The sequence below is a fragment of the Lagopus leucura genome, unplaced genomic scaffold (assembly GCF_019238085.1).
Source record: "Lagopus leucura isolate 7727_CA_CO unplaced genomic scaffold, USGS_WTPT01 Super-Scaffold_100008, whole genome shotgun sequence".
NCBI classification, from domain to species: Eukaryota; Metazoa; Chordata; class Aves; order Galliformes; family Phasianidae; genus Lagopus; species Lagopus leucura.
Genome location: NW_024962265.1, coordinates 457635 through 465752, shown reverse-complemented (window position 1 = coordinate 465752; position 8118 = coordinate 457635).

Genomic DNA, 8118 nt, shown 5'->3' with positions numbered 1-8118 from the left:
AACTTTAGCTCCCTGCCACAATTGCATCCATCCCAACCTACACTAGTGAGAGGATCCTGATGTTTATTCAAGGAGGGTGTTGAACAATGACTGTTTCCTTAGCCTGGCTTCATGCGAAACAATTGAGCCTGCCCGGTGGCTTTTATCAATATGTTATCTACTAAATCACCCAAACTTCCTCTATTAAGATTATTGGGGCCTCATTGCCTTTCCTGCTATGTTGCCAAACAAGTTTTGTGCTCAGGACTTCCCCAGCTTCCCTCCATTTAAGTACCTGGTTTTCTAACTGTTTGCAGACCAGCTTGAGAATATTATAAGTATACACACGTTCTTTTCAGGTCAAGAATGTTTCATAACTGATCTCTTTAGGGACCACCAGCATGGCAACTTGGATTTTAGCAAGCAGTGAAAAGATTTTCTCTTGGCAAGATGGCAGTGTCATCACTTGCTGGTAAGCAGCCTGGAACATTCATTTCTCAAAGCAAACAGAGGGCACCAAAACAGAATTGTTTGTTCTCTCTGTACAGTCTCAACACTGTTGCCCCTCCCTGCCCTCGGTTGGGAGAAGTTTGCTTTGCCAATGTGTTGCCGCAACGTTTTACATCTAGAAAATTATTTTGTCTGTTCACGCAATCTTCTTCGTAACTCCAAAGTTCTTCATCACTTTGAAATGTATTAGCCAACTGCAATTAACTCCTTCTGCTTGTCTTGAGTCCTGACAAGATAAGAAAGAGGCTGGGCTCTCTTTCCCTGCGTATCTGCTCATCCTGCCATAAACAAGAAAATGATGGCAGACACGGTCTATCAAGAAGAATCTTTTTCAAGAAACTCAGGAAGTGACGGAACCCAAATTTAGTCTTCGTTCGGGTGACACAGCAGTAATTTCTATGGTTCTTTCTACAACAGGCCTGTTGCAACATTTTGCTGTAAACACAGCAATTAACTCCATCCGACTGTTGGCACCGACACAATGCTTTATTCTGCTGTCTTCAGGAATTAAAACATTACATCAAAGCCGCTCTGCACTTCTTTCCATTAATCACACAATGTTTTGAGCAATGACCTCCAGTGCAGCGCTCCATCACACTGCTCTGCTTCTTCTCCTGCTGTGTGGTGAGATGTGTTAGGTAAAACTTCCAGGATTGCTCTTGCCATCATCGCTGACCTTGCTTTCACCAGTGCTGTCTTCAAGTTCTTGAGGGACCTTGTGAGGGATGCCCAGCTGAGCACTGCAATCGTGACTCATCCATTTGCACATAATGCACGTGGTAATCATGCAGATGTCTAAATTTGGCTCTGTGTTTTTGGAGAGCTTTGCAGGGTTAAGCAGGCAAAGCTGAAGGATAAAATTCTGCAGGCAGTCGTCCCCACGATCTCTGCATAAATGATACTTCATTGTGACTTGGTTAGCAAGAAGGGATACAGATAATAGGTGTAATGAAGTTTGAGATGATGGAAGCTACTTCTCCTGAAGTTACTTTTTCCACTTAGCACCAAGGTCTGTTGCCCTCGGTGTCCAAACCCAACAGTTCCTGGCAGATGACAGCTCCCTGTGCTTTACCAAAGACCTGAAAAGGAAGGAGGTTCAGTAAGAACTCTTTACACAACAAAAGGCTTATTCCTTTTAACAAAAGATAGTTGAGAAATGTCTGTGGTACCAAGACCTGTAAGAAATGAGGATATTCCAGCACTGCAGTAGGTGTTGGCACATGGGAAGGAGCAGTTTCTGACTTCCACTCTTGATTGATTCCTCTTAGAGGACCACTGGAGAGAGGGAAAGAGCGGCCTGTCTGCAACCTGCTCCAGTACTGCAGAAGATACACGTTGGACACTTGGAGAACTGAAGGGAACTTTCTCATTGGGGTGGATGCTTCTGTATTGCTTGCCTTTTGTGGTGATTGAGCAACAAAGGAAATTTAGATGATGGACTGGGAGGTGGAGACATTTCTCTCCATCTCTGTTGGACAACCAAGCTGTCAGCAGACTTTTGAACCTTGGTCCTACTCTTCTCCTCACCTCTGACTCATTTCAGAATGCTGAGAAGGTTTGCAAGTCAGTGCCTCTCATACCCGACCATTTCTCCTTCTCATGAAGGAACAGTGGCTGTGTGCTCTTGATATTGGGCAATAGCAGCAGAGAGGTTAATACCTGTATGATGGTCTCTGTGGGTTGTTTTCTGCATGGATTCCCAACTGACGTTAAGAAAGGCTTTTTTGCAAGGGTCAGCATGGGAGGCACCTCACACAATCAGCTAAATGATCCACACTGCAGCATGAGCAGAGGGGAAAATGAAATACTGCATAGGCAGTCCTGTGAGGCACACTGTCTTATAATGCACAGGACAAAATTAAACACTGCTTTGGATTGAAATCCTGTTATAACAGCTACATAATTGGAAGGAGATGTGTAAATGGAAATTTACACAATTTCTTTACAGCAATTTCCTTAAACCTGTGAGGTTTAAGGATGTGATGATTGTGTAGAATACCTTTAAATTTGAGCTTTTTGAAAAGCTGCTATTGCCAAACTTACTTGATTAAACCTCATAAAATCCCCATTTGGAACTGAGTGCACTCATACAAGTGGGCCAAGCTGCATCTGGTTCTCCATGGCAGCTCCGTGCGTGCCATCCCACCTCTCCCCCAGTGCAAAGAACCCCAGGCAACACAGCTGGGACAGCAAACCCACATCCATACTGGGATGACTGGGAGCAGCTCTGAACAGCTTACAAGCCTCACGTGGCTTCCAGCTCACCACTTGGCCGACTCTCTTGTCTGAGATCAAGAGTCACGAAATAAAATCATATTCACGTTCCCCAGCATGAAAGCTCATGCCTTCATCAGAGCCTGAGGCTTGGTCCATTCTGGTGGCTCTTTATAGCTGCAGTTTGCAGACTATTCACCTCTTTACTTTTCTATCTGTATTCAAGGAGAGTTTAATCAAGTTTTGTTCTTGGCAGCCAAGCAGGTTGTGATTAAACAGGGAGGATTTTGCTTTCTCGTGAGCAAAAAAAATTGCTCTATTTTAAATTTCAAAGAAATCCAATGCTCGTTCCCAGATTTCTTCCTCTTGAGCAGTACGTACTCTTTTAAATCCCAAAGAATGTTCCCTTCTAGAAATTTCTTCCCCATCCAGTGTACTGGTATGCAGCCCTTGGAAATGCCACCTTCCTTTCTGGAGAGGTATCAGAGACAAAGTGATTGTGTTAAAAGCTTTTGGCTGATCATAAAGTACCTGAAAGTGGTGTGGTCTAAGGAATAATTTCCTCTGGCTTCACGTAAATTGTAATACGTGCATATGATATTTTGAAAAGCCTTGTTTTTTATACTTATATTTTATGCTTTTTAGGTATTATAGATATCTTTATATTTAAATATCTAAATACACGAGTATATATGACACATATGGCATATTTAGTGTTCTAACCACTTTAAATGTTCCAGCTTTGTGATTTTCCACTGATGCTGCTTACTTTGCATTTTCACATTGTGGCTGCTGTGCACAAACCATTGGCACAACTGAAATGTTCCCTAAACTAGCCCTAAGGGGACATCGGCCTCCCCAGAACCTGCAGGAAAGAGTTGTTCCTACTCCATGCTCTTTTGTCTGGCAGACCTATTTCTTCATTGCAGGTGAGGAGTGAAGAAGCCCTTCTTGCACAGAGTGGCTCCATCTTTTTGGTACCAGGTACCAGTTTTGGTACCTTGCATCATTTAGGTTGCTCACAGAAGTTGTGGATGACCCATCCCTGAAGGTGCTTAAGGCCAGGTTGCATGGGGCCCTGGGCAGCCTGATCAGGTGGGGGGCAATCAGCCCATGGCAGGGGTAGGGGCTGGATGGCTTTTGAGGTCTCTCCCAACCCAAGGTCAGGCTGGATGGAGCCCTGGGCAGCCTGATCTGATGGGTGGCAACCAGCCCTCAGCAGAAGATTGGAGCTGTATGGGCTTTAAGGTCTCTTCCAATACAAGCCATTCTGTGATTCTATGATCTCAGAAGTCCCTTCCAACCCAAGTCATTCTATGATTCTACACTCATCTCAGGAAACAAAATCTGTTGCCCTTCCTGGAGTCAGGAGTGCAACACGAGCTTAGGCATTTAGCAGTTGGTTGGATGTCTTCTCAGCAGGTAAAATAGTCATCAAGTCACTTGCATTATTAGAAGGATGCTAAGCAAAGGATCATTTTGGGGAGGAATCTGCTAATATAAACTCACCTCCGTAGTGTATACCATCTGCATAAAATGTTTGTCTCATCACTGAAAGCATCCTGCTTTCCTTCACATCGTTCTTCCAGTATGGTGCAGCTCACAATACATTTATCTTGGTGCTCATCGAAGTGCTGAAGTATTTTCAGGGTGGTTGACTTATATTTTCCAAATACCAATCCGGAACACTGCATCCTCACAAACCTTTTACAGACAAGTGCTTTTTCTCTTCTGATATGGAGAGCTGTTGACGTTAAATGCTACTCGTGCTCTGGGTGATGAATTTTCAGCAATGCCTGAACAATGCTGGTGCGTAAGTCCCCTGAAAGTCGGAAGGATTTGCATTCCTGTATTCTTTCCAGGTTTTTGAAAGTCCTGTGGGATATCAGCATGAAGAAGAAAGATGCAGCTGGCAGGGAGATGCTTTTTCTGTCTGAATGTCTGACAGCAAGGGGGAAAAGTTCTCCCCATTCAGTAAGGCAGCTGGCCGTCTTTGAGAAAAAGTGTGTGGTCCATTTGGGACTAAAGTTCTGCATGCAGAAACTCAGTGACAGACAAAAAGGTTTCTCCATGCTACAGCCAGAATAAGCTTTAAAAAATAGTTACTGGAAACATACCTTAAGTCCACCAGACAGTGAAAGTTGGAATGTAACTTGTTTGCTTAACTCCATGCTAGTACAATAAATGACTTGCATAAGGCAATTCGTTTACCATTGTTCAAAGAGCATGGATTATACAAACGGTCCATTGTATGTATTACTTTCTGGTGGTTTAACTTTCTTGGATGGAGAATGACTTAATGAAAGACCACGACTCAATTCCTGGTTGTAACTTTATGGGAAACTACAAGGCTGCATTGTCAAAGGTGCCGTTTGGTGCTTCCTTTCATTTCGGCTTCATTAACCTTGGAAAATGAGGTCAGAATATTATTATTTTTTATTGTTATTATTATTATTTTTATCCTTCCTCTTGGTTGGGTTTAAAACAATTGCTAGATTTGTGGTCAAAGAGGGCTCAGTGGGAGGACTTTGCCTGCCTCTGCTGCACAGAGTCATTTCTTGGAGTAAGTCAGGATTTTTAATCTAACTCCTGCAATTATCACAGGGAATACTCACGATCCCTTTGGCTCTCCTTCCCAAAGACTGTTCTATGTCATTACCTTTGAGACTTCTGGGGCTTGGAGCTGAGGGCCTGTGATACCATCAAAGCTGTGGAAAACAGATGTAGTTTATTAATGCAGCAAACCACAAGTTATTTACCTTAATCCTTTTTTTCTGCTCACAGGTGCCCACTGAGACGAGGCAGCTCTTTCACATTTCTCACTCCAGGACCACACTGGGACTTCACCCTGGTAAGTAAACCACTGGTGGGTGCACATGAACAAAATCAGGAATAGGGATGTGAAGGTCCCGCTTCCTGGAGAAAGAAAAGAAAATCATCATATTCTTCCCTTTCCCTGGCTATACATACACATCTGAGCCACTCGGGCTCCTGGAGGGTGCTTTTCACACATAGGTGAAGAGAAGACAGGATGTCATGGAGATTATGATTACTTTCTGATGTGTTTCAGCAGATCATAGAATCATTAAGGTTGGAAAAGACTTCTAAGATCATCGAGACCAACTGTCAGTGCATCACCACCATGCCCACTAACCATATCCCCCAGTGCCACTTCTGTCCACCTCCAGGGACAGTGACTCCACCACCTCCGTGGGCAGTGTGTTCCAATGTCTCACCATTCTTTCTGACAAGAAATTTGTCCTAATATCCAAACTGAAAAAAGGGAAAAAAACAAATTCTGCTAACCAAACTAGCAATGCGAGATGTAAATCATGCTGTAGAAGTGAAGATTCTTTTTCTTAAATACAAAAATCTATTTTATTTGGTATAGAGACTGCTTAAAACAAATGTGTGGTCTTACTGCTGTAAGACTTGTACTCTGCTTTCCATTCTCTAACAGGTATCCCCTATTAGGGAGGTGGTTCATATCTAGCTTCAGCTTTTAGAGCTGATAGACAAAGACAGACCACCCTGGAGAATGATGCAGAGCACTTTTACTGGGTATCTCTTATGCTTCTTCATTAAGTCTGTCCCCTTCATGCACTGAGGATTGCAATGTGATTAGTCAGCTGAAGTAGGTGCTGTGTATAGAAATGCCATCCTATCTTAAAGCTCATTTCCATGAGCCACCTAAGCTGACCTGACCCTACTGTCCCTAGAAGCAGTGATCCCATCATTGACCAGCAAAAATGACCTGGCTGAAAAACTTTGCCTTACCAAAAAGAAAACAAGATGTTTTAGATGAGCTGATCCAGATGACTGCACAAGCTGTATTATTCTCGTGCCAGTGTCAGCACGAGGAAGGGTGTGACAGCATCTCCAGAGGGGGAAAAGGGCAGGACTACCTTTTATGAAGGAAATCCAATCTCAAATCAGCTGGAGCTTCTTATGCAAGCACGTATGTAGACAGACACTTTTCTGCCTGCGCCTTGAAGGGCAGCCATGTGCAATTTTGAGGCTGCACAAACACCAGTCCAGCGTGGGAATGGAAAAAACCAGACCTGATGGTTTTCACTTAATTTAAGGAACTTTCATCTGGTGACTACAGCTACATTAAACATATTCATTTGAATATTACCAAGCCCTAGAAATTGCATTCTTTCAGAATGAAAAATATTGTATTGTATCATCAGAAATTAAAAGTATTTTGACTGAATTTCAAGTCATTCTTGTTCTCTCTATGGTTTTTTAAGTGTGCTTTTATTTGGCTATACTCATCTTCAGTTAAACTCTCTGTTACAGTTAGAACTTCTTGCTAGGCTTTGTAGTCATAACACAGACTGCAAAAAGCAAAGAAACTGTTTGAAGGATTTGATTGCTTATTTGCATTTCTCCATCATGTCCCTCATCATCCTGGTCTTCCACGTCACCCTCCGAGCCCAAATAGCTTTATTTATAGCTACAGTGAGCACCCCTGAGCTCCAGACCTTATCTGGAGATCCCAGCTTTCCTGGAAGTTAATCTTGGACAGATAAACCTACCATTGGCAGGTAAGAAAATAGAGAGAATAAACATTGAAGGAGAGTGCATCTCAGTTGCTGAGCAGACATACCCTTGCTACGTGGCCTGGGACCAGGTCTCTGCTCAGAGGCTTTGCTGGTGTAATTACGCTGACGTTTACTGACCAAAGCTTTCTTTTGGCAGCAGCCCATAGGCAAGTGAGAACTGCCCTTTTCCCTGTCATCCCTCCCATGTGCAACACACGAGGCATTTTGTTCCCCACAGCCACCACCAAGTACTCGAGTACTGAGCAAAACAGCATCTCTTCCTACCTTAGTTTGTGCAGTGCTTCAGCCAACAGCCTGTAAAACATACCTGGCCTGAGTCTCAGGAGTAGTGGGTAGCCAAGCCAAACGTCATACAGTCCTTAAGGTTGTTTTCATGCCTGCAGAGATGGAGTGGGTTTAAAGAGAGGGACCAATGCATGTGCTACACAATGCTAAGACAAGACCAATGCAATCTAGGGCAAAACACAGAATCATGGAATCGTTTGATTTGGAAGGGACCTTTAAAGGTCATCTAGTCCAGCTCTCCTACAATGAACAGGAACACCTAGAACACAGTCACAGTGCCCAGAGCCTGCTTCAGGGAACGGGGCACCCACCACCTCTCTGGATGGCTTCATACTGGAAACACTGTTACTCAAGGTCTGCTTTCCCTTCTTCTTCTCCATTAAGAAGGATGCACTTATGAGAAACCATCACTTGATCTTTGTTGTTTTAACAGTCCTGATGCATTTCCTCACCCAGTGCCTTACTGGTGTTTTATAACTTCAAGTGGTCAGTAATGAACACAAAAATAGGCTGATCCCTATTTAAAAAAGCATTCTGCTTTCACGCAAAAACTCTTAGTACT